The sequence below is a fragment of the Stegostoma tigrinum genome, chromosome 43 (assembly GCF_030684315.1).
Source record: "Stegostoma tigrinum isolate sSteTig4 chromosome 43, sSteTig4.hap1, whole genome shotgun sequence".
Classification (NCBI taxonomy): Eukaryota; Metazoa; Chordata; class Chondrichthyes; order Orectolobiformes; family Stegostomatidae; genus Stegostoma; species Stegostoma tigrinum.
The window spans coordinates 3581001-3589913 of record NC_081396.1 but is presented as its reverse complement, the minus strand read 5'-3'; positions in this window follow the sequence as shown (position 1 = coordinate 3589913).

Here is an 8913-nt window from a genome sequence, read left to right as displayed (position 1 = left end):
CTGCCATGATATCAGAAGCTGAGTGGCCTGGCGGACTCCAAACTGGGCATCACTAATCAGTTTATTGCCGAAAAGGTTCTGCTTGATAGCATCATTGACGTCACCTCACACCAATGTACTGATGATCGACTTCAGACTGATTGGGCAGTAATTGCTAAATAGTCAACGTTAAAACAAAACGTGGAATAAGTTTAGAGTTAATGTGAACGGCAGATGCTGAAGAATCTAAAATAACAAAGTGTGAAGCTGGATGAACACAGCAGGCCAAGCAGCATCTCAGGAGCACAAAATTTCCGTAAGTTTAGTTGACATTCCGAATGCTTAGATCATAATAATATAAATCGTATACAATAAAAGTTGCTGATAACGGGCTTTCAGAACAGCAACAGAAGTGAAGGCTTTTGTAACAGTACGTGCTGGATGTTGCATAGAAAAAGCACAGTGCGATTTTGATTTACATCTCAGAAAGTCATAGTTTAATATTATCCATGACATGATTGAGCATAGTCTTACATAAGAATACCAAATCAAATTTAAAGAGGATTTTGGTTCAATGATGTATGTACTAATTATGAGCTTATCACAGAAACAACGAAGAAATGATTTGCTTTGACATGGTCAACGACAAGATTAATTGAAATGCATTGTTGTGTCAACGCTGTGGAAAAAAAAAACATCTATTCCAGTTGTGCCTTGTGGCATTTGCACTGGATGAACAGAATTATGGAGTTTCTGCGATTCTTGTCTGCTTTCAACCTCAGAAAAGTCAATCACTTTGATTGTTTCTATTTTAGATAATGAGACAATGCCTTCTCGAAGTATGCAATTCCTGCTGCCTGCACTATATTCTGAAGAAGTGCTTTCCACAACCTAGCTACGTATTGTGTCATGAAATTTAGTTTCTTCAAGTCACCGTTGGTCCACTTGTTTATCCGGTCAAGCCCCTTATTATTTTTAACATATCTATCAATCACCTCTCATACATTTATGTAACAAAAAAGCTGCTCAACTTCTACAACATGCCTCCAAACTGACTGCATTCTGTGCACTCAAATCTTACCCTAACTTTGTCATCAACCCTGCCAATAAGGGGCGTGCTGTTGTTGTCTAGCATACTGAACTCTACGTTACAGAGGATGACGACCAGCTCGCAGATACCACCTCCTACCTTCCCCTTGACCATGACTCCACCATAGCACATCCAGCCATTGTATCCACGATGCATATTGATCTCATTTCATCCAGTGATCTCCCCTCATCCGCTTCCAAGTTAGTAGCCCCTCAACCCACACAAGTCGTTTCTACCTCCTTCAAAAAATCCAAAAACGGGGCTGTCCGGGCAGGCACATTGTTTCAGCCTTTTCATGCCCCACAGATCTCATCTCTTCCTACCTTGACTCAAGCTTGTCCACCCATTCCATCCCTACCCACATACATCCATGATTCATCTGATGTCTTATGATGGATTCAAAAATTTCTCTTTCAACTCCTCTCATTTTTTTTTCAGATAAGAGGGATTGCCATGGGCACCCACATGGGCACGAGGTAAGCCTGTCTCTTTGTCGGGTACGTGGTACATTATTTGTCCCAGTTCGATTCCAGCCGCCACCCACGGCTCTTTCACAGACATATCGATGATATCATCAGTGCTGCTTCCCTTTCTCGTCAAGAAATGGAAAACTTCATCACTTTCACCCGCAATTTCCACCCTGTCCTGACTTTCACCTGGCCTATCTCTGACTCCTTCCTTCTCTTCCTCGACATTTCTCTTTCCATTTCTGGGGATAGACTGGCCACTAATATCCTCCATAAACCCACCGACTCCCACAGCTAACTGGACTATACATCCTCACACCCCACTTCCAGTAAAGATTCCATCCTTCTCTCAGTTTCTCCGCCTCCATAGCATATGTTAGGCTGAAGCCAACTTCGACCAAGGAGCCACTGTAATGTCCACATTCTTCCTCAACTGAGGATTCCCCAGCTCTGTCCCCAATCATGTCCAACCTACCTCATGCACCTAACCCAACCCTAACCCTAACCATAACCTTATCGCCCTCATGCCTTCTCATCCATCCCACAACAGCAATAGCCTTCCCCTCCTCCTCACCTACCATCCCACCAGCATCCACATCCAGAAAATCACCGGACGCCATTTCTACCACCTCCAGCAGGATGCCACCACCAGGGACATATTCGTTTCCATTCCCTTGTCTGAATTCCGCAGGGACTGTTCCCTCTGGGAAAAATTGGTCCATACTTCCTTCACCCGCAGCACCCCTCCACAGCCCTAGGGCACATGCCCCTGTAACTGGCAAAGATGCAACACTTGCACATTTACCTCCTCCCTCCCCGGTGTCCAAGGGCCCAAATATACCTTCCAGGTGAAGCAACACATCACTTGCACTTCCAGGAATCTAGTCTACTGCATTCCCTGCTCACACTGTGGTCCCTTTTACATTGGGGAAGCGAAGAATAGACTTGGTGACTGCTTTGCAGAACATCTACGTTCTGCTCACAAAATGGACACTGAACTATCTGTTCCCTGCCACTTCAATGCACCACCTTGCTCCCTGGCCAATATCTCTGTCTCCGTCTTTCTGCAGACTACCAGTGAAGCCCAGCGCAAGCTGGCTGAAATCAACATTTCATTTTCCACTTGGGGACCCTCCAGCCCTCTGGACTCAATATTGAGTTCAATAATTTGATGGCTGAAACTCTCCCATGTCCCAGCTCACCAGCCCACACACCATGACTTGTTAACAAAAGCCTGCTACTCCACACCCCACGTTTGTTAGTCACTAACAGTTCCCATTCACAACTCTTCACCCTCCCAGCCTGATCATTCGCAAATCGTTTTTCTGTCCAACTGTCTTTCTCTCTCTTTGGGCTCTCTCCTATCCATAAGTCCCGACCCCAGCCACATCACAATTTGTGCACGTAAACTGACGTTTTGTCCAGCCGGCATCAGTTCTGAGGAAGGGTCCCAGATGTTAACTCTGTTTTCTCCTCCACAGATGCTGCCAGGCCTGCTGAACTTTTCCAGCAACTTTGTTTTTGTTCTACAACATACCATATAATGAAAGCCCCTTGACTGGATGCACATTCTTGAATCTTGAAGACATGTTTTATGTCAGGCCTTGAATTGCGACCCAAAGATGAAGATGCACTCCAACTGAGGTCTAACCTGTAGGTTTCAAATATCCTTCTTGTTTTTATGCGATATTACATATTGTACTCAATCTTCTGTGTTCTCGCTCCACACTTTCCCGCCCTTAGTAAATCATGCCAAAAGCTTCTGTACTAAATTTCATGGATCTCTCTGAGACCCAATCCACAACCCTCACGAGATCCTTCTGAAATTCTGAACCACGTTCCTCCGGTTCAGAATAGTTGCCAGTTTCTTGTTGTAGCAAATTGTGAAATACGTCAATGTCTTTGTCAAAAGCATAAAAGCAAACAATCAGAAGTCGAAGCATTGACACCTACAGAATACCGCAGTGGACTTTCCTTGAGTCCAAAGAACAACTGCCGATTTTGGTCCATGATTTCTTGAATTCGCTCTACTCTCTGTTATGAAGGATATGTCCAATTAATCGGATTGGAGCAACATTCAGTGTGTTAAACCACAAGGAGGACCAAACAAATTTGTTCACACTCGTTGCTGCAAGGAATCCACCTAAAATGATTCGAACAAAACCATTGCTTATGCCATGAGGGCTCATCTATCTGCGGTGCAATGTTTTGAAACTTAAGTTATGTCTACTGCAGATGGACCTGGCTTATTTGTATCAAAGTAAGTTTAATATCTTTAACTTAGTTCATTCATTTTGCTGACCCTAGCTGAATCAAGGGACGTTGACCTGGGCATCGTCTGGGGAACATTAGATCGTTAATTCCCTAAACAGGCAGAGTTTAAGTTTAATAAAATTTGATATGATCGAAGTGGAAGTTTGGGACATTCCTTTTATAAAGCAATTGAATTAGAGCCTCTGAATTGCACATGCATGGATTTCGAGTTATTGAAGATTTTCACCACAGAAACAATGAATTCTCCTATTGGAACTGTGCCAAAAGAAAACAGAACCTTCCAGCCTATGCCTACTGTCCGGCGTATTAACTGTAAGACTGAAGGTTATAGCACTTCAAGTATATCACCAAACACATTTTAAATGTTTTGACTGTTCCTACCTTCACCATCTTTTTTCTGAACTGAGCTTCCTGAACCTTCCCTGTCGATCACTTATATCTCAGCATTTTATTGACAGAGCATGCTCCGACGTTAAAGAGGTTTTTCTCTCGTCTTTTGTACAGCATGACATTTGTGTAAATCTCAAGAAAAAAAAGTCCTCTCAAATTCCAATGTTCCAACATGAATAAATCCACCCAATCTAAAATTTCCTGACTGGTGCTTTTGTTTCCCAATCTGAACTGATCCTACTAAACATACTACAACATGTTTACGTTCTGTCTATAATGAGTTGTGTGTGTGTTTGAGTGTGTGTGCATATGATTTTTTTTGTATTCAATGTGTTTGTGTGTACGTGTGTGCGCGTGTTCACAAGTATGTCTGTGTTGGTATGTTAATTTGTTTCAATTGCCATGGTTTTCCTTGTTCTGGTGAAAACTGATTGGTAGCTCATTGACGAATGCTTCATCAGGAACTGTGGAAATCATTCGTTGTTCTCGAGAATTTGCAACAAAATTTGATTAAAACAGGGTGCAGATAATGAGCAAACATTGCAGTCAGAAAACGTGTGTAAGATATACTCCAGTTTTGAAGACAGATATGATCTCCCATGCTGTAAATACTAGCTTCTGGACGAAATGTGAGTGCTACCTTTGCTTGTGATGAACTCAACAGTTGTTGTAAACAGTTGGCTCAGATCTGAGAAGCTGAATGCCCCGGTTCTATCTTTTTATTTCTAGAGTCATTCGAACTATTCTAGGCTTACTGATCAAAGTGAGCTGACATGGCAATAAAAACTTACATATTCCATGTACATTTCACAGTCAACTTGCCTTTAATCAGACAAGAGCAGCAACATAAATTAGCGAAAGTAAAGACACATGCCTTTCATTGATTTACGCAACTTAGTTTTCACGAAGACCAAAGCAAATTGGTTATTTGAGGGTTGGTTCACTATTCCCTCGAGTCGCCTTGCGCTTATGAGCAAGAGATGCATCTGCAAATTATACTCAGGATGGTATTGTAGACATTTCAGCAGGCAATGTGTTCACAAGGACAACCAAAAAAAAATGTTGTCATGATGTAGTCATCTATTTTTGTGACTGTGGCTGAAACAATATAAAATTGACCAATAACACAGGGACAATTCCCTTTCAGTTCTTTGAAATAGCACTGCGCAATCCTGTGTGTGAAACTGGGATGGCAGAAGAATCTTAGTTTTAACACTGTCGGGGAACTTCAGGGAATGGAGCCACAATTGGCATTTCAGATAATTACTGCCAGTGCAGAAGACATTAATAAAATGAAACCCACACATTCAATGGCTGAACAGCAACTTGTGGATGCATTTGTAACTCAGACTGACTGTGCACCTCCCAATGACGACCCTTGTGCAACTTTCCTGATACTACTAGGAGGAGTTCCCGATGTTGAATGTTTCAAGAACCAGGGGTCACAAACCAATAATTCGGGTGGAACATCGAGGACTGAGATTAGAAGTCTTTTTGTGCTCTCGAAGAGTGGTGAGCCCTTGGAATTCATTACAACACGAAGGATTTGATTGCAAAACATTGGATGCATTCAGGAGGTGATTACATATAGCAATGGGGCGACTGGGATCAAAGGTAATTGGCGAAAGCATGGTTGGACGACAAACCATGATTGTGATGAATAAAAAGGCAGGCTCAATTAGTAGAATGGTTTTCTCTTGCCCCATTCTTCTGTTTTACTCTGTTTCTCCAGGCACTGACTGTGATTGTGGCCTTGAAGCCAAATCCACATTTGCTCAATTATTCTGGGAATTCCACTACAAGAAGCAAAACATATCATAGACCCGACCTCGAACTATAAAGTAATTCAACGGAATTGTGCACAACCTGGCTTATCTTCTTTGAATCAAAAATGCATTTTATCAGTCTGCTGATTGGAGATCAAAAATAGATTGCATTCAACAATTAATTTAAAGTGATTGCAATGTTCGTAATCATTAATAAAATGGGAGACATCAATCAGTTACCAGGAACCAATGGTTTTAGAAAATAAAAATTATGGAACTCTGAATGTATTGAAATGGTACATGATGAAGGAAAAACTAATTTCGTATTGATACTTCTGAATTGTGAAAATTTTAAGGAACGTCAATTGCTTTCTAATATGGTGGCCTGTGAAATAATCATGGACTGGAATTGTGATTTTACTCATATTTCCCTGCTTCTGTTCGTTGAAGCTGAAACAGTTATTGCTATTCGTTGCTTTTTGAAGGCAAATTGAAACTGCACACAAATTGATTTGACAATCTTAGTTTATGGGAGAAAGCCTCTGAAAGTGAGGAGGACCGCATAGTATTGATCAATTTTTCAGCTATTTCTGAAATCACTTCAGAAATTACCGATCAATAATAATTGTTTATTTTTCTTTACTATGAAACACTTTAAAAAGATCTTCTGTTTTCAATGAAAACAAAACAGAAGCCTGCCCAGCAGATTATTCGCCAATATTCTCATGTTGATGCATTGTTGGAGGCTTTCCCCATCAAAAAATCAGTTTCAAAACAGAGGGGCAACTGTATGAAAAGGGGCAATTGAATTGCTCGCATATCACAGTAACAAAACACAAGTGTAATAAGCATCTACTTTTGATGTGATTGAAGTAAATTTGGTGAAGATATGTTGATTGTACTGTAACAGAGCCACATATTTGAAATAGTGATAGGATTCCTCTGAATCTCGGCGGGTGCCCTTTTTGTATCTTTGAGATGGAGATTTACAATCAGCAGAGAACAATCATGATCACTGTAGGTGGATATTCAAGCTGCTATTGCTGAAATTCATTTTGTCATTTCAGGACACTTGTGGTATTTTAATTTTAATGGGACTGGGGAAGGACAGAAGGTAATAGGCTGACACTTTTTAAAAGTAATTGTCCTCTCTCGAGTAAAGAAGCAGGCAAACAAAATTTAGAATTTCGAAGGCCATGTCATTTTCAGATAAAACAAGAAATTCATAAGTCATTCCATCTAGCCGTTCATGCGTCCATTCATTTTTTTGTCTGTCTCTATTTCTATTCTTCCATCTAGATCACATGGTATTCATGGTGAACTTACCATTTGGATGCACAATTGGCTAAACGGCAAGTGACAGAGAGTGATGGTGGAGGGTTCCTTTTGGACTGGTCAAAATTGCTGATTTCATGGACCATGAAATACGTTATTTAAGATTTCAAAGAGACCTTGATCAATAAGACCAATGAGCCGAAGAGTGCAGATGGAGTTCAATCAAACAGAGAGAATAGTGGTTAAGGATCATAGTTCATTGACGTTTGTATCAGAGAATGATTAATAAGCCGTGTAGCAGGCTTGCGTTCATTGTTCAGTCGTTTTGAGCATAGGAGCTGGGAAGTCATGTGGAGGTTGTACAGGACATTCTCGAGGCCTCTTCTGGGCTAATGTCTCCAGTTATAGTCTCCTTGTTATAGAAAATATATCATTTAGTGGAGAGTGTTGAGAAAATAATTTCCAGGAATTTGCTTGGATTCGAGGGCTTTAGTTGTAAAGAGAGTCTGGATGAACTGAGACTTCTTCTGTGAAAGCTTAGGAGGTGAAATGGTGTCTTTATAAATGTTCGTAAAATCGTGAGGGGTATAGATAAGATTAATGACAGGTGTCCTTCCCCTGGGATAGGCAAATTACATAGTTAAGGATTATTTTAAAGGTTGGAGGAAAAGGTATTTTTTTCAAAATTCTTCCGATCCAGGAGCCTATCTTAAAATCATGATGCACTGAAGCGATCCTCCACGGGATAGTGCATCTTGCCATAGTGTCTGAAAATGTGCAAATATTTCCTGACACAAGAAAGTGACACAATTGAAAAATAAACTTTTCTCCTGCGCTGGTGCTTGGTTTGTTTGTTTATGCCGAGTTGCTGGGCGTGTTTTGAAACTGGTTTTTAACCAAGCAGTCAACAGTAACGAAAAGAAAAATCTCAGATTTTCTCCAGAAACTGCAGATTCTTCTATTAAATGATGCTTTGAAATCCAGGATCTTTTTCTGCAGTCGGCCCAATTTCTGCCAGATATTGTGCTTTGCAAATTAAAGCCATATGAATCAACTCAGATAAAACATCACTAAACACGTTATAATTTGCCATTTGCACAAAACGATCTTTGTCACTCAGCATGTCTTCTTTGAAAAAGGTCATTGAATACAACATTCACTGGGTGGCTATGAGAAAACTGGAAATTTACTGTACGCCAGTAATTTTTTTTATTCCATCCAAACAAAGGTAGTTCGAGGTTCTTAAGCTGTTTATTAACTATTTGAAAGCTCTCTAATGTGAAGTCAATGGATCTAAACTTGATTTGCAGTGATATTCGTTATCATCTCAAAGTACATTTTGAAAATATGGTTGGTTTTAGCTCGGATGCCTTGTTGTACCATTCTCTGAACTTTTCAGTTGAGTGGGCCCTTTACAAATGTCTGAAGCTGGTATAATGTAATACTTACTTTTTACTGATGACTATTATTTAACAGGACCCCTCATAGCTTCCAATGACCTGTTTGTGGCCTGCATCAGTTTCAATGATTGTATACTCTCTCACTGACTATACGGTCCAGATGTGCACACATGGTTGCCAGCAGTTATTTGGATGCTGCAGCGATTTTTTCTTAATTTATCGACTGGTCTGTTTTGATTCATTGGATTACCTTTCAAAAATCAATCTGAGTG